Source organism: Parus major, chromosome 2 (assembly GCF_001522545.3).
Source record: "Parus major isolate Abel chromosome 2, Parus_major1.1, whole genome shotgun sequence".
NCBI lineage: Eukaryota > Metazoa > Chordata > Aves > Passeriformes > Paridae > Parus > Parus major.
In genome coordinates this window covers 88,144,707-88,161,170 of record NC_031769.1, presented here as the reverse complement: position 1 = coordinate 88,161,170, position 16,464 = coordinate 88,144,707, and positions in this window count along the sequence as shown.

The window sequence follows — 16,464 nt, the reverse complement described above, 5'->3', positions numbered from 1 at the left end:
GTATATATTTATCTATGATAAATTAAGAGTATTCACTACTTTGAAATATTGCACATAAGGTATTTTTGTTTACAGAAAAAAAAATCAGACAAGAATATGCAGTGATACAAAGTGCATAATTCTGCAGTTAAATGGTGCAATTAAGAATAATAAAGCATTACATTTACAAATAGATGTTTTACCACAAAGTGTCTGAACATACAAAGAATAATCTATTAAATAAACAAATACTAAAGATACTAATTGTCTGAAGAGAGTATTAATTTTTCTTGGGAAAAGCATCTTCTGCACTTCATGTCTTATGATAGTTTAAGATGCATTCTAAATAACAAACTTCACTAGAAACTACAGAACATGGATGATTATGAATGCTTCATGCTATTTATATTTATATTCATATTTATATAATATAATATATAATAACATAATATTATATTTATATTCAAAAAATTTCATTTTTGAATATAAAAATGGGAGATTCATAAAATAAATAGGAAACCAAATAGTGTTAATGTTAAAATAAAGAAAAATAAAAAATCCATTCTAAACTAATTGGAATAGATTTGTTGCATCTCAGCTTGCTTGGGTTGTATTGCTTTACTTATACTGGCTTTATCTTATTTTCTTTTGTAAAACATTATCTTACTTCACTGAAAGAGACATGGTATGTGTCTGTTCTGGGTGGTTGAGAGAACTCTGATCCCTTTCAAGGCTTTCCTGGATTCATAGCTTTTTGGTCCCACAAGGACTACTTTGGTTATCTGATTTACACTCTTTGAGTAGAGGGCACATAACTTGATCAGCAATATTTGAAAGAATTCCTTAATCATGACATGACTATGAGCAGGATATTCATAGTGGGGAAATTCAGTGAATCATGTCATACATGTGCTATTTTGAAAACATGTTTTATGGAACATTTCCAGATAACCATTTATAAACAAAAACTCATTAATTTTCTCAGTTAAAAAAATCAATTTATGAGACCTCAGAATACTGAAGTAAATGAGCAATCATTGTATTTGGTGTGCTTGGATATGTTATAGAACAAGATATGTTTCCCAGCTTTTCGCCTTTCTCGGGGGTAAACACCCTGGTTGCCTACCAGTGAGAGCAAATATACAAAATACTAAGGTGTATACACACCTTTTTTAATAGTAGTATGGAGTTGCAATGTTTTGTCTTCAACTAGCTTTCATAGGATGGGGTACAGTGTATTTAATGAAAACGGTTGATTTGAATGACAGCTGAATACCACAAAGAAAAGGGCAGCCCTGCATGGGTCATGACTGAAATTGGCTGCTGCTGTGATTTAGTAAGAGCCTTTCTGTTGGGAAGTGGATATTGTAACTCACAAAAGGTAACTTACAGCAACAAATTGAGCTGAATAGAGCTCTGAATTAATTCATGGTTTATTGAGTTCCCCTCTTGTCAGTGATAGCCAACAGTTAACTGAAGTGATTAGTTCAATATTCAGTCACAATGATGTACAGCCAACTTTCCAGCTTACAGAATTCCTGAAAGACTTAATTTAAATCCTGGCAAGTACATAATTTTTTTTTAAAAAGCTAAAACAAATAGAAACCACCCAGAATTTGTAGCCCAGGACAGGTGAGTTCAGTACAAGCCAGAGGATGATGATTTTCATCATAAGACACAAAGTCCTTCAGTCTTTCCCTTCATGCAGGAGGGATTAGATAGCTCTTGTTACTGCCCAGCATTACCTGATACATCAAGGAAATTTCAATAGTGTTTATGCTGTTGTCTGCAAACTCCTGAAAATAAATAATAATTAATGGCTAGTATGTACACCAATCCTGAAATCAGATTGAGCTGGAAATGTTCATTCTCCTGTCCTAGAGACACGACAAGAGTTAATTAATCAGTAGCTCTTTGTAACATTACCATGATGAATAAGAAATAAACATGAGTTCATATGAAAGGCTAGCTTTGCAATGACAGGACTTATAAACAAAAGCTTAAAGATGAGACCTCATACAGTAAGGGCTTCAGTCTCATCACAAGTTATGATGAGGTTCAGCTCTGTTGTTCCTTCACCATTTCCAGTTATGGCTGTATGTTGGTCCTGGAGGAAAATAGCCGGTTAATTCCTGTGCTCAGCAAAATTAATATATTTGTGTGTGTTTTTCCAAAGTCTGCCTGCCTTTTCTTATCCATATTGTGCAATGAGGTATGTAAAGTCACACTCTACAGAACAGAAGCTCCCTATAAACACTTAGCAATATCACAAAAACATCTGCTCCATAGAAAGCTCTGACTGGCAAGAATTTAAACCAGAAGTTCTGACAGAAAAATGTATGCTCTCCCTAGAGAATGTGAGAAGGGTTGAAGAAAAGTTGCCTTTTCATCCTGATTTTAGAAGAATTTTTTGTGATGTTATTGGGCCAACATAAAGGAAATGGCTTCCTGCTTTTGGCTAGAGGCATGACAGTTCTCTGCCTTTTCAAAGGCACAGACATCACCTACTGTTACTAGGAAGGGTTCCTTATGACCATTTAACTCTGTAAGAATTAACCATTTAACTTAAAGTGGGGTACTCCATGAAAAAGACCTTAAGGCAAAGCAAGTGTGCAGTCAGGAGACTGAAAAAACCCAAATCTGTTCAAGTATATAGGTATTTAAGTCAAAGGAAATCAAAAGCATATTTTCTCGGCTTTGCTCCACTTATTTTAACATATATAATAATAAGGTAGGAAATGATACATGAGCATTGAATGGAGTCACTGGTTTATCTGTGATCCCTGGAATTATTCATTAAGTGTTGAGTCAAATTCCTCTTCTTTGTAGCACCCTTGGTTTTAGTGGGGTTTCACCAATAAGAGGTTTCTTTATGTAGAGCGGATTGTACATTGTAATTGCACATATAAGAGCATCTTTTACATAACTACAGCAGACTATCTTGCACTATCATGGGTGTTGTGCAACAGATTATTAACAAAGAGGCCGGAGTTTATCTGGCTCTGTCACTTCAGCCTACCACAGGAGTGGGTCACAGCCCAGGGACAGGATGACCCGAGGTGTGACTAGAGCACTTGCTCTACGGCTTTTTGGCTGTCAGTCTGCGGTCTGAGGAGACAAGGATGAGAGGGAGGTCTTTTGCATGGGATAATAGAGGATTTATTGCTCTGGGGAATTGGGGGCAAAAGACTGAAAATGCGAGCATGCAACAACTGAAATAGGGAGGTGGTTCAAAGGGAGGGTACAAAGCATCAGCTAATCAGAGAGATATCCTGGGGAGGGTAAAAGGCAGGGTTCACAAAATCATCATCCAATGAGAGAAGTAAGGGGGAAATTGGGTCACATGGACTAGTCAAGCATCAAAATTTAGGGGATTTCTGAAGTGAAATTCCAAGCATGCGGTGGGGATAAAGTAGGATTGACGGAGGACTCAGGGTAAATTGACAACGTGGGGTGGGAGGGACTAATTTGGACCAAACTATCAGCTTGGGAAATAACAAAACATACCATTAACAAGAAACACACTGCAACAGATTATCATCCTGTTTCTCCTGGTAATAACAGCAGGATAGCCATGGAAATGAGGACAGATGAATAGGTGTCCTATAAAATTTTAAGTTTTCATATAAATCTAATTGGTTGACTTCAAACCCACTTGCAATCATATGTAAAAAATCCAAAACAATATTGAGAGACTCAGCTCATTTTAAAATTTAAAATTTTAAAATCTAATTACTAATACTCATAAAGGCAGCTACTCATTGTTGGTCCACTAAGTTAAAGAACGAAGAGCAAATCAGTGGAAATAAATAATAAATTCAGAGAAATAATGATGTTCTGCAAACAGTGAAACACACCACAAGTTAATTCAGAATTATTTATTAAATTCTTCAAAGCAACACATCTGGCACAATCAAGCCAAACTCTCAGGCACGTGATTAACTTGAAGAATGTGACTGGCCTGACTAAACCCAAGGGATTACACTTATTTTAAAAGTCACAATCTTCTTAGGTATTTTGTATTGGAAACAGAAGGCTTCTAAATGCACCACATGTAAATTTTGTCTTTCATTTCTGTGGAAGATGTATTACGTTTCACTCCACGTAATTATTTATTTTTTTCTTAATTGCACATAATAAACTTTTTTTACCCTATCTCTACAACTGTGTTTTCGCCTGTGCATTTTGGAGGACACTGGAATCATCATCACATGTCACATCCCACAGCTGGGGAAAACAGATCTTCACTAGGACTTCGAGGTCTGCCCTGAGGTTGCTATGAGTTGTCTCAAAATGGTTGCAAAGCAGATGCTCAAGTGACTCTACTGGTGGCTCTCCAAAGAACTGTATTAAAATTATTGCTGAGTTATGAATGTTAACTAGTAGGGAATTTACAAAGAGAAATCTAGGCTGATTTAACAAGCATCCTAACCTACAAAGTTACACCGAATTATTTTTCAGAATCATGAGACATTGTCTAGAATTGTACAAGACTCACCTACACTGCCTATGTAGTTTGGATCAGGTGTGTATTTTGAATTGATTCCTTCTAATTACATATTTTATGGTGCTTTGGTTCACAGTGAAGAGTGTCCAAAAGAACAAATGGTATTAATTATTTTCAGATGAAAGTCAGCAAGAAGGAAGGATTCAAAAAGGAATCTGACTGTGCTTTAGCTGGTGATGTGTGTTCAGCTCACAAGACCACATTAGACCTAGACTTTGGGAGTCCCCCATCCTGCATCTGAGAGACCTAGTCCCGGTGCACAGCGGCATTTCTTAGTTTAGATATGATTCAGCAAGTCTAAAGTGCTTCAGTGCTAAGCACTGAATGTATTCATTCAATACTAGATGTATTCCAGGACATAGCAGATGGTAATCTGAACTAATTGAACTATTCTTTTTCTATAGTCTAAAGAGATAGCAGAAGAGTCCTTTATGAGGTAAATATATGAACAATATTCTAAAAATTTGCAGAATCATTCAGTCGTGAAAATTAAATTTCTAGCATTTCTGAAGTCGGAAAAAAGGCGAAGATTTGTTGACTTTTTGTAGTGTTGTTTAATTTCAGTCTTCTATTAAATTCATGATTGTGATTTTTAAAAAACTCAGAATCTTCTTAAACACAGTGCCTTGTTTTTTTAGTCATGAGACCAGCTCTATAAAAGGAAGAGGAATGTGCTCTCATTTCAACTTTATCAGTAAGCTACAAAAAATGAGTTTAATCATTTCATTAATCAACCATCTTTATGGATCAAACTATATTCAGTCTTCCCTAAAGATTTTATTCTGTGATCACTGTATGAAAAACTAAAATGGTGAACAGGAAATTGAAACTGTTATTATACAGGAAATAACAGCACTCTGTCAAAATCTACAGAAGAAACATATGTTAAAACTTACTGTCAACATCTAACATATCAGATCAGATAGAGAGAAAGACCGAAATTACAAGAATCATTATAATATCAATTGAGGGCAAAGTTCTGTGTGAAAATAAATCCTTTCCAGCTCTGTGAAAAGGAGCTGAGCACAGAGTATCTGATGGAGCAAAGATCCTGTCATAATTTCATATACTGGTGGATCATATGACAGAAAATTCAGTTCCATCTCTCATCCCTCCAGATTTTGTACAGTCACAACTGTAACATCTAATATGTGTAATGAACTCTGCCTTTTTTATCTATGCCTATCTTACAATAATTGCTCTGGTGTTCATTACCAGCCAGGGATTAGGTGTTGAAGTGCAGTTGTCTCTAGTATAGTCCTGGTACATTGTATTTGGATTTATCTGCAAATTTAAGCATTATTTGATTAAAGCTGTGAGAAAGTGTTGAGCTGGAACAGGAAATCAGGGTAAATACACTGATTTGTGGGAATTACTGTTAATTTTTTTTAACTTTTGTAAATGAACTGAGGAAACTGTACTCTGTGATAATCATTAGTGTCTCAGTAGCTAACTGCTATGTTACCTATTTAACACCTACCTTATGTTTAATCTGTCTGTTTTTCATATAGCAACTCATCACATGGGAAAATTATTTAATTCTTAGGTCAACATTTTTATGGCAACAGGTGTAATGAAAAACCTACCCATCTCAATGACATGCAGCATTAACCACCAACTAAAATATGTATTTTCTACATGCATTTCACCTTGAATTTAAAGGAGAATTTGGAACAGCTTAACACCTGGGATTTTTCCAGCCACAAAGATTCCAGGCAGTTTATAGATTCTTCTTTCTTAGAACTTACTAATTACAGCTCCAAGAACTAAGTTTTAGTCAAAGTAATCCCCAGGTTGTTTAGTAGAGTACAGGCAGAACAGCAGTGCATTTGTCTGCTGGTGAACACTGTTCAGACTTGACTCAATTTTCTGGAGTCCTGAGCTGTGCACTCAGCATCAAGTGTGCTTATCACAAGAAATCTGACAGGCAATATTTGAGTAAGTTCCTGCTAAACACTTCTGAGCCCAAGTATGCTTCTTTCTCCATAGATCTGTGAAACCAGAGATAAGATCCCCATAAGATCCCCAAGTTCTCAGGTTGTCCCCTAGATTTGAACTAGCCAATATGAAAACAGTAAGCAGTACCAAGACAAACAAAATCTCACGCAAAACTGGTTGGAAAACCATCTGCAGTAAGAGGCACAAGAGATGGCTTCTAACAGCTTCTGACTTCTCTGGTAAAGGCCCATCACCAACATTCTTGAAAAACAACTATTAAAACCACAGCAAACAGGCTGACATCCCTCACCCTTCACCTTTCCAATTCTTCTTGTTACTTGTGAGCTAACTTTTCTCTCTCATCTCTTTAAATAAGATTTTCTACCTTACTGAATACAACTGCGCTGTCTCTACTATATCGGAACCAAATTCCTTCTCTCTTTTTGTTTCATTCTGTAGGCCTGAAGCTGGCTCCTAGAGCCTTGTGTAGACATCTAATTCCTATTTGTGATACAATCCAAAATTTGGGAGTAAGCCTAGAACATTAACTTGTTCCACAAGTTGTGGACTAGACTTTGCTTTAGAATATTACTGTTAGATAATTAGTACACCGAAAAGCTGAGCACCTCTCACTTAGAATTAATGTGCAAAAAACTTATTCAAATGTGATTGTTATAGATGCATGCAGACCAGATCTTTGAAGTTCAGGACAGGTAATCAGAGCTTTTGCAAAAACTTTCTCTAGTCATACTATGGAAGGTTTCAACAAATGCTGAAAAGGAGAAACAACAGGGGAAAAAGAGATAAAAAGATGAAGTGACTTCTGTGAGACCTCCCTCCCCTCTTCTAAATCTGCAGGATCATGAAATCTCGGGTGACAAAGTAGCTCTGAATGGTTTGGGTCAATCCCAGCTTTATGTCTTGGTGGCCTACTTGGGCCACTACAGACACAGCCATCAGGTGGCTGTACTTGTACTCTTTTCCTGACACCAGAATAAGATGGTTCCAGTCTGTCATCTGTATTAGTAACATCGGCATTGCCTTTACTAGGTACTTCAGGTAAAATAATAAAAAATATATATATCTCAGCTCTGTCTACTAACAGTGTCTATCCACCAGTTGAATAAGTCTGGTACCCTTAGAGTCTAGAGGGTGTTACAGGGACATGGAAAGGATACAGGAAAAAAAATGTTTGAAGTAGAAGCCTCTCTATGCAAAAGAGGAAATATTTAGGTTCTTGCTTGCATGGTTGAATTTACAGACACAGCATGGACCCAGTGTTGTTTAACAAACCATATTACTCTACCATTCAAAACAACTTTTTAAAAAAATTTGAGCAGATATTCACTGCATTTGCAGCAACAATCTTGCTGCAAGGAATTAGCTTATACATGTTGACAAAATTCTCAGTGAATCAAATTTTGCTTTGCTGAACAAGTCAATAGTGACTTGCAAAACTTACATTGAAAAAAAGAAAATGTGGCATTGATTTCACCTTGAACACTTGAATCCATGGGAGAGATGTCTGCAGTTACACACTGGACCGTAGAAAATTACAGTATTATCAATACCATGTTTCTTTTGGTTGACTCCTGGAACACCTCTCTAATTCTGACATGTGATATACTATGTCACCCCCATGCCTCGTAGACTTATTCCTTTCATCTAGCTTTCAAGGTAGAGGACTTGAACTCCATTTCTTTTTTCTTTTTTAGTCTGGTTAAAATATTCTTAGGTTGAGCCATAATAAAAAGCAGTGGTTTGTGCACCACTGAAGTAAGGAGTCATAAAAAGAAAACTGGAATTCACAAAACCGGTTGGAGTTGGTGCTCATTCTTTCTTGAATGCAGCCCGTGCAAAAATGAAATTCACTATCTTTGGATTGATTGTTGTGATATACACCAAGCTCTAGTTCTTCAGAGTTTGACCACCTTGAGTGATATATGTTAATGACTTGCTTTAGCATTGCACCTAATGTAAATCTTGCTGTCATTGATGAAAGGAATAAAAGTTTTATTTGTTAATGAAATATGATGTGGTCTTTCTGGTGCTCTATTTAAACATCACCTAGGAGTAGATCATGTTTTTAGAAGTCAGGAGTAGCCCCAGGCCCTCCATAATTCTAATTGATGTAAATGAAGAAAATAATGAAAGCTTGTGTGTGCTGACCCTGTTATACAGAATGGTTTCACCTCAGTTAATCAAAGAACCTTTAGATATGTTGCAAGCATCTGGCCTGAATAGAGAGTTCTTCAGTCTCTGATACTAAACTGGCTGCATTCAAATTAGATACTGTGCCCAGATTTCCAGCAAAACAGCTTCTAAATGCTGACATATTAAAAATAAAATATCGTGGAATTAACAGGAAAACAATACTAAACTCCTCTCTTCAGAAAACATCGTCCTTGATTTTGGATGAAAATGAGATGAATGGATAAATCTGAGAACTCCTCTGCTTGGGATGTTTGTGTTTCTGCTAAGAAGCTGAAAACACAGATAAATTTTCATTTTTTATATGAAATGCCAAACATCAGGTTTGACAATATTAATACTACACAGAGCGAAAACTAGGAATAACCCTTCCTTTTCAGTCACTAATCTTCATAAAACTGACATTTGTAAAAGCTAATGCAGTTCAGAATTATTTATTTTTACTGTCGTAGTTTATTGAATGAGTTTTCTGAAACACAGATACTCGTAGCATGTTACCTTTGTCATATCTGATACGTGTACTATCCATAAAATGACCTTCATGCTATACAGCCAATAATATTTGCATGTAAAACCTGAAGACAAATGAAAGTCTGTAATAACACAGTGGAAGGTTATGTTTATTGATTTCAAGACCGAATATTTTCACGGTGATATTCCTTCCTCATAAAAATGAAGCATGAAGATTTCTTTTTTTTTTTTTTTTTCTTTTACAACTAGAAGTATTTACAATTGTTTTACAGAAGTGGTTATTTAATTTTTTAGTGAGTTCATAGAGTGTTCAGGATCAAAGCAGTAATTCTAAGTACTGGTTGTGTACAGAATGAATTAAAAAAAGAAAAAACAAAAAAGCAAGTCTTGCGGAGAGGGTCCACCCATATGCTGCTCATACAAATTTAAAAGCCTAGCTCCTTGAATGCTAAACAGCAGATAATGAAATTTCTATAAGTTTAATGTCTTTCAAATACGTAAACAAAGGCTTGTTTTTGCAAATTGTGAAAGGTGCTTTAAAACAAGAAAAGAAGAGTCAGGACAGGAAAAGTACAAGGGTGTGGTGAAGATTTACAATGAGAAAAGGAAAAGAATGGCAGGATAGAATTCTGATTAGAAAGCAAAAGAGCAGAGAAGCTCTTTAGTACTCTGTAAGTACCACTGTAAATGGCATTGCCTCTCAGGCACAAATGTTTCTTAATATCACCAAAATTCTACAAAAAACGTTATTTACTCTGAGAACCTCTTCTCTTGAAATAGTCTGTCCTAAAATAAGAAAAAAATCTGATTTCATACTGATTTACTGGTACTTGTATAATTATTTTTTTTTTTAGTTTTCTTCATTTTTGAAGAAATTCCTATAAATACAAGGCTGAAACAACCTGAAGACTGAGGTGAAAAAGCCAGGTGGGCAGAAAGTAGCACTTTCATGTGCTTTCCCAGGCCTGTCAAAATGGTCCCTGCACTAGCCTGAAGGTAGCACTATAAATCTTTACATATCAGCAAAGATAAAAATATGAGGAGAACCATCTTTTCCTATTGAAACTAAAATAAAATGCAAAGCTGAGTAAGGAAGCCAGGCAAGGTTTGCAGGAAAGCCCTGCTGGGCTGAACACTCTTCTGTGTATCTCTTTCTGACATTTGCTTGTGCTATTCTGAAAGTGAAATGAGAGGACTGAACCTAATTAACCCTTATCATTCCCGTTCTCTCTGTTACAGAGGACTGCCTTTCTAAAGCTGTAAGGTATTTTCTGCCTAAGAGAAAGCAGGGAGCTTGAAGGAAGAGCGAGAGATGATCTACTCTTCATCAAAAGGGAACCATGTCCCCAGAACAAGGAAGAATTACATATTATGACTTGAAAAAACAAAGATTTTTTATATATTTTATTTTTGCAAGGGACTTATACTTCCCTTGGATCAGTTTCCTGAGATATCATTACAATTGGTTTCACTATGGTCAATTCTATCAATGTAAAATGAAGAATAAAAAAGCATCACTTGCACAGTACTGAGGCTTTTTAACTGTATTGCAGGCTATGTTCTAAAAACTTACAAAAGAACAAAATAAAAATTAACAGTAACAGTCTTCTTGCTTCCATTCCTTAAATGGGAAAAAAAAAAAAAAAGAGAGAGAAACATTTTTCTAATATATTTTCTTAAACTGTGTCTCCAGGATACTTTTCATTTAGTAGAATCTGTGGGACAAATTGACATCCATGAAGAAATTCTAGCTTATAAATACAGCACAGCAGAAAAGTTGACTGGGTTTCTGATTTCTCCACTGACCTTTGAGTGCAATTGCCATATTAATATATGACATTAATATTGACAAAGGTCCCAGGAGGCACATTTGACCCTGAGTGAAAGCAAAGACTATTCCCTGAGGGGAAAAGAGAATGGCAACTTGAGAAGGTGCAGTACAGAGAGATGTTGGAAGTGGGCTGATGTGATGGGTCAGGAGGTGCCTGCAGGCAATCCAGGCCCTGGCTTCTCACTCTGACCAAGCTGAGGGAGAAGGAGTGGGGCAGCTTGTCTGCACAACTCTCCTTTACCTAGCACCAACCTTTTGTGACACTTCTTGTTTGGAGCAAGTCACAGTAGCTAATAATTTGTAACAGAAGTAGGTAATGTAGCAAAAGATTCCTTGTGTTAGCGTTCAGGAACACACATAATCATGGAATGATCATATGAAGGTACTTTATTGAGAGCTCTGGGAGCCAGGAGTACACATACCCAAATCTGACCCATCTTGGTTTTGAGTTGAACATGTTATACAACTTACATATTAATTATTAAACTTGCATTGTTCTATTGTATGCATTGTTTTTACCCAAACATGGATTTCTCATGATCCCCCCTCAACCCTCTAACATTGTTCCTCATGTTCTTTAAACAATTATACCTAATCATATCTAACAGTTGTATCGTGATCATCTACTGTGCAGTTTGACCTGATCTTTAGCAAGCACAAGGCCTAACATTTCCAGGGCCTACTTTTCCCAGGGCTTGCCAAGCCTAACTTTATTTCTAAGTCCCAGAATTTTCTAAGATTTTAGAACCTTTTATTATCACTTTGGCTTACAGTACCAGGCTTCCCTCACAAGAATAGTGTTCTATTCAAATAAATTCAATTCTTCCTGTTAAAGCCAAATCAACGGCTTTGTACTTCCTGGATAACATGGATCACTTGCTATGGGTTATTTCACCTTTCACTAAGTGCATTGGTTGCTGCACATTTCCATGTTTTGGGTTTTTTTAGATAATCCACATAAATTTTGAGGATCTGGCTCCTCTCTTCGAAAGGTTAAGCTTAATTCCTAGCTACATGCACTGTCACAGTGCCACATTAAAATTAAGAGCTATTCAAAGAAAAAATAAACAAAACTTAACATTTTCCAGCAGGAAGAAAGCTTTAATCTAAGCCTCTGAAATACTACAGATCATTAAATCACAGTTTAAACAAGATCATTTTTTACTACTCTAAAGTCTTCCTTAAACAGAACTATGATTTGCATCACTCTACATGAAATTACTACTTTTTGCTTTTTATAGAATAGAGCTGTCATGTGAGATGTTTATTTTGGACAAAAACATGCTTCTACTTTATTTCAGCAATTCATTCTGATCCAGTCTTCTATATTTTCTTTATTTCTTTTTTTTTTTCAGTAAAGGCTGCACGAATCTTCTTGTGCCTGGTGCTGCCACATATTTGTTGTCAGGAGATCTGCATCATTCTTGCTGTCTAGGTAGGAAATACAAAGAAGAGGGCACTGGACATTAGGTGAAAGAAGAAGAATGTAGACAAAATGTAGAGAATACTCATTAAAATGTGTGAAACATAGTAATATTTTGCATTGAAAATATAACTAGCATTTATGATACATCATACTATATAAATAACAGGAAGATTTTCTTCTGAAAAGCACCTGTTTTTCACAAAGAATAACACTTTCTTGTGTTTTTAATAAATTGAACTGAAAGATCTGTCATATTACTTTCCATACCACCTAACGGCCACTTTAAAGTACTACCGTGTTTTGTTGGGATAAATTTCTGAGTAGGAAAAAAAAAATAAATCAAATGAATAACAATAATACTAGTCTATTTACCTTGTGCTAGAACACCACAGCATATTGTTGAAGACCAATAGACTTCTGTGTTTTCATCAGAACACCTCAGGGATTTTGGTTTTCTCACCCTCAACAAATTGTACTTACCAGTTCTGTTCAAATATGACCATACTAAATTCACAGTTGAACTTATGTGTGTTTTCTATTATCATTGTTTTCTTGTTATCTGAGTCAGAGTACACCTCACTCCTTACTGCATTCCCTGGAGCAAAGTGAGAGATAGACACAACTTTGATAGATGATATCTGGACAGCAAGTGTGCAGGACCTGTTGTGGTTATACTTGACAAGACTTGCTGACATTTTTGTACAGGGATAACTTGATCCTTCCATCACAGCATCTGAAATGCCTCTAAATACAAAAACTTTTGTTTAAATCAATGTCTTTGGTTAGGGTGATTTGTGTTTTCCTGAGTAACTACACACTACAATGCAGAAAGATTCCAATCTATTTCATTCTAAGAGCAATACAGATATGATTTAAATATTTGCTGCTGTGATATTCAAACATTTTCAGACCAGGTCTGCCAACTGACGTTTTTCCCAGGACTGTTTAAATATCAAGAGGTGTTAAAACTTTCCTAGTGTTAATCCTACCCAGGCAAGTTCATTATAGGATTAGGAACAAAAATGTTAGGCTCTTCTCTTATGTGTATCTTGAGATGCCTAATCACTAAATAATAGTATAGGAATGAACAGTGTCATCTGAATTTTTCAGGATAACAAAAACATATCATGATACAACCATGTGTAATGATACTTTTAAATCACGTATCATGATGAGCTAATAAATGTATAGCAGGGACAAATAAAAGGATTGTGTAACTTTCTGGTTTAGAACATTCTTACTGTAGTACATCCATTGCAATAATGAGTTTGGACAAGTCCAAAGCAAGCTTCTATGTGGAAGCTTAGCTGGCAAGGGGTGAGGGGCAATATGAGCCCCTCATATGTAAAGATGTAGGTATAGACTGACACCAGTCATTCAGATGCCCTGCTGCCTTACCATCGCTATTACAGAGTCATGTTTCTCTCCTCTTGCTGCCTTTCCAGCTCATGAATCTTTCATTCTGTGTGCACAGTGAGCTGAGCTTTAGCAGGAGTATTGAGGCCATGAGAGCAGGACAAGCTATTTTATACAAAATGCTCACCATATCATTGTGGTGGTTTAATTAAAATGTTTGTGACATTTATGATTAACCCAATTGATTTAGGTTAGGTGTCCTCTCAACCTGACCCCAGGATCAGGACTCTCAGGGGGCAGAAGGACTTTCACTGCATCTTTTCTTTCCATACAATTGTTAAAGGGCAAGGGCAAACAGAGTGCCACCCAAAGCTTACCACATAATCAGGTTCTCTGCTAATGACAGAGAGACTACATCATTATCATAGTTGGGGCTTATAGCAAAGAATAAAGATGTCCTGACTTACACTTCTTAACACATGCCTTTCCTCTTTTTAATAGACTTAATTTTTATCCAAATAACTGGAACACTGTTTAAGTTCAGAAATCCACCCAGAATAAAATAGATCTAGTGTCATATGAGGGCACTGGTAAGCTTAATATCCTTTCTTCAGTACTTGCCAAAAGATAGAAGGGTAGCAAAAATTCACCAAAATAGCCACCCCCTGTTCAAACGTAGGAAATATTTCCTCTCCACTCCCATTAATTAGTAGGTTAGTAGATATACTGAAATATTTTTCATCTGATGCAAAAATGCATATAATCTAATATTTCCCTTTTTTTTTCACCAGCAATTGGTTTCACTAGGGCATTTCTCAAAGCCCTGGTTATTTCTGGAGCAGCTCATTAAGTTCCAAAGTGGGTTTTGCATGTCTGATATCAGACATTTCCTTTCACTTTGGTCCTTAACCTTTCTGAAGCTTGGCTATACAGTAAAGACACTACTGTGTAGTCTCTTACCTGAGATTAGCCCAGAGCACAGTGCTAATAATACCAAGGTCATGTGTTTGGCCCCTGTACAGACTATTTACTTGAGAGTTGGCTTCAATGATTTTTGCAGATGCATTTCAACTCAGAATATTCTGTGAAACAAAAAACTTACTTTTCATGTAAAGTTAGGATAATTTTTCCACAAGCTATTGATATACTCATATATTTCGTTCTTCACTCTGTTGATGGGAATGATGACATATCAACGTACTGTGAATTTAGCAAAGAAATTAAAGCTTTCTATATCTGTATTAAATCTTATCCTTCAACTCCTCCCTTTAACCTCTCCTGAAAATCCATTAAAAATCACAAACGCTAAAGCAAACTGTTTAATTAAATGGCTATCAGCTGAACACTAATTTTCAAGAAATCATTGGTTTATTCTTTGCACAGCAATTGTCTAATCCCTACTGACTCTTTTATATGAACTAGAAATTGACGCTGCCACTGCTGTTCAGAGGCTTGCTAATGTTTTCTTTTGATCATGCATTTTAGGATTTGTTTTCTGGTTGCATGGCTAGTGTACACTTTCCATATTTTTGGTGCCAAAAAAAAAATTACTTAAAGAAGGCAATTACTTATACTCCAGATCTCTCTGTTATTTCACAAGGCTTTGCAAGTATATCGCAATAGAAATTGACCAAATAAATCTGGTTCCATAAATTGAGTAATCAGTTACATAAAAAACAGACGCTGCAGAACAGGCAGCAGACAAAAAGTATACTAGATAGAAATTAAAAGCTCTCATGAAAATAATGTAAAAATTAAGAATGTCAGTGTAACAGAGAAGAGAGATGAGAAGAAGAGGGGGGAGGGAGGATGGGGGAGGAAGGTTTGTCACTGGCTTGAGTTAAAAAGAAATGTAGGGTTACTCCAGGGTGCCTTTGCTAATAATGACAAGATCGTTTGCTTCTCACATCTGTAGGAAAAAAATGAGAGGAGAAGATAGAAAAGAGGTCCTGGGATGTACCAGCTGTTGATGTTGGTCCTCCCTGCTGAGCCCAGAGCATTGTGCCCCTACCGGAAGGCATCGCAATCTGTTGACATCTCCAGCTTTCTGCTACTTCGGGACACTCAGCTGAATCCAAGGCGACGATCATCTGGCTGAGTGAACAAAAATCAGTGCCTACAGTGAAAAAGCAGGAATAACACACAAAGCAGATGGCTGGAGGCCTGCTCATTCCTGTTTCTGGAGCTGTTTACACTCTTAAGTGACTAATTTTGACATGTTCTACTACTAATGAAGTTTTTTGGTTTGACCCAGTAAACTGCATGTAGTGCAGTCTGGGACCACTCTAATTTGATGTCTGCAGCCCAGTGCTATTTCTGATCTACAGAAAGTCAATTAAAATCATGGTGAGCAAACAATCAAAGTGAATTTCAGAATGACAGCTTCCTCCCATATATAATACCGAAAACCAACAGTTTCACCTTTTTTTTATCTAAAGTATCTTGAAAATTTCAAATATTAGTCTTTAGTATTTGTTCTTCTGGGACTGAGGTCAGAGCCCAGTACAAAAGACTCACAGGCTTCCAAGAATGATATCACCATCCAGAAGCATGACATTTTCTCCAGCCTTTCCTATATCAAGTCATGCAGACCTGTAAACTGCAAGAGAGTATTATGAAAATGTTAATATTCCAAAATGTTAATATTCCAAAAGCACAATTCCAAAAAAAGTTTTTCACTTTACTGCCTAACTCTTGCTCCAAGACCTGGGGGTTGTTGGGATTACATTGAGGTAATTACAAAAT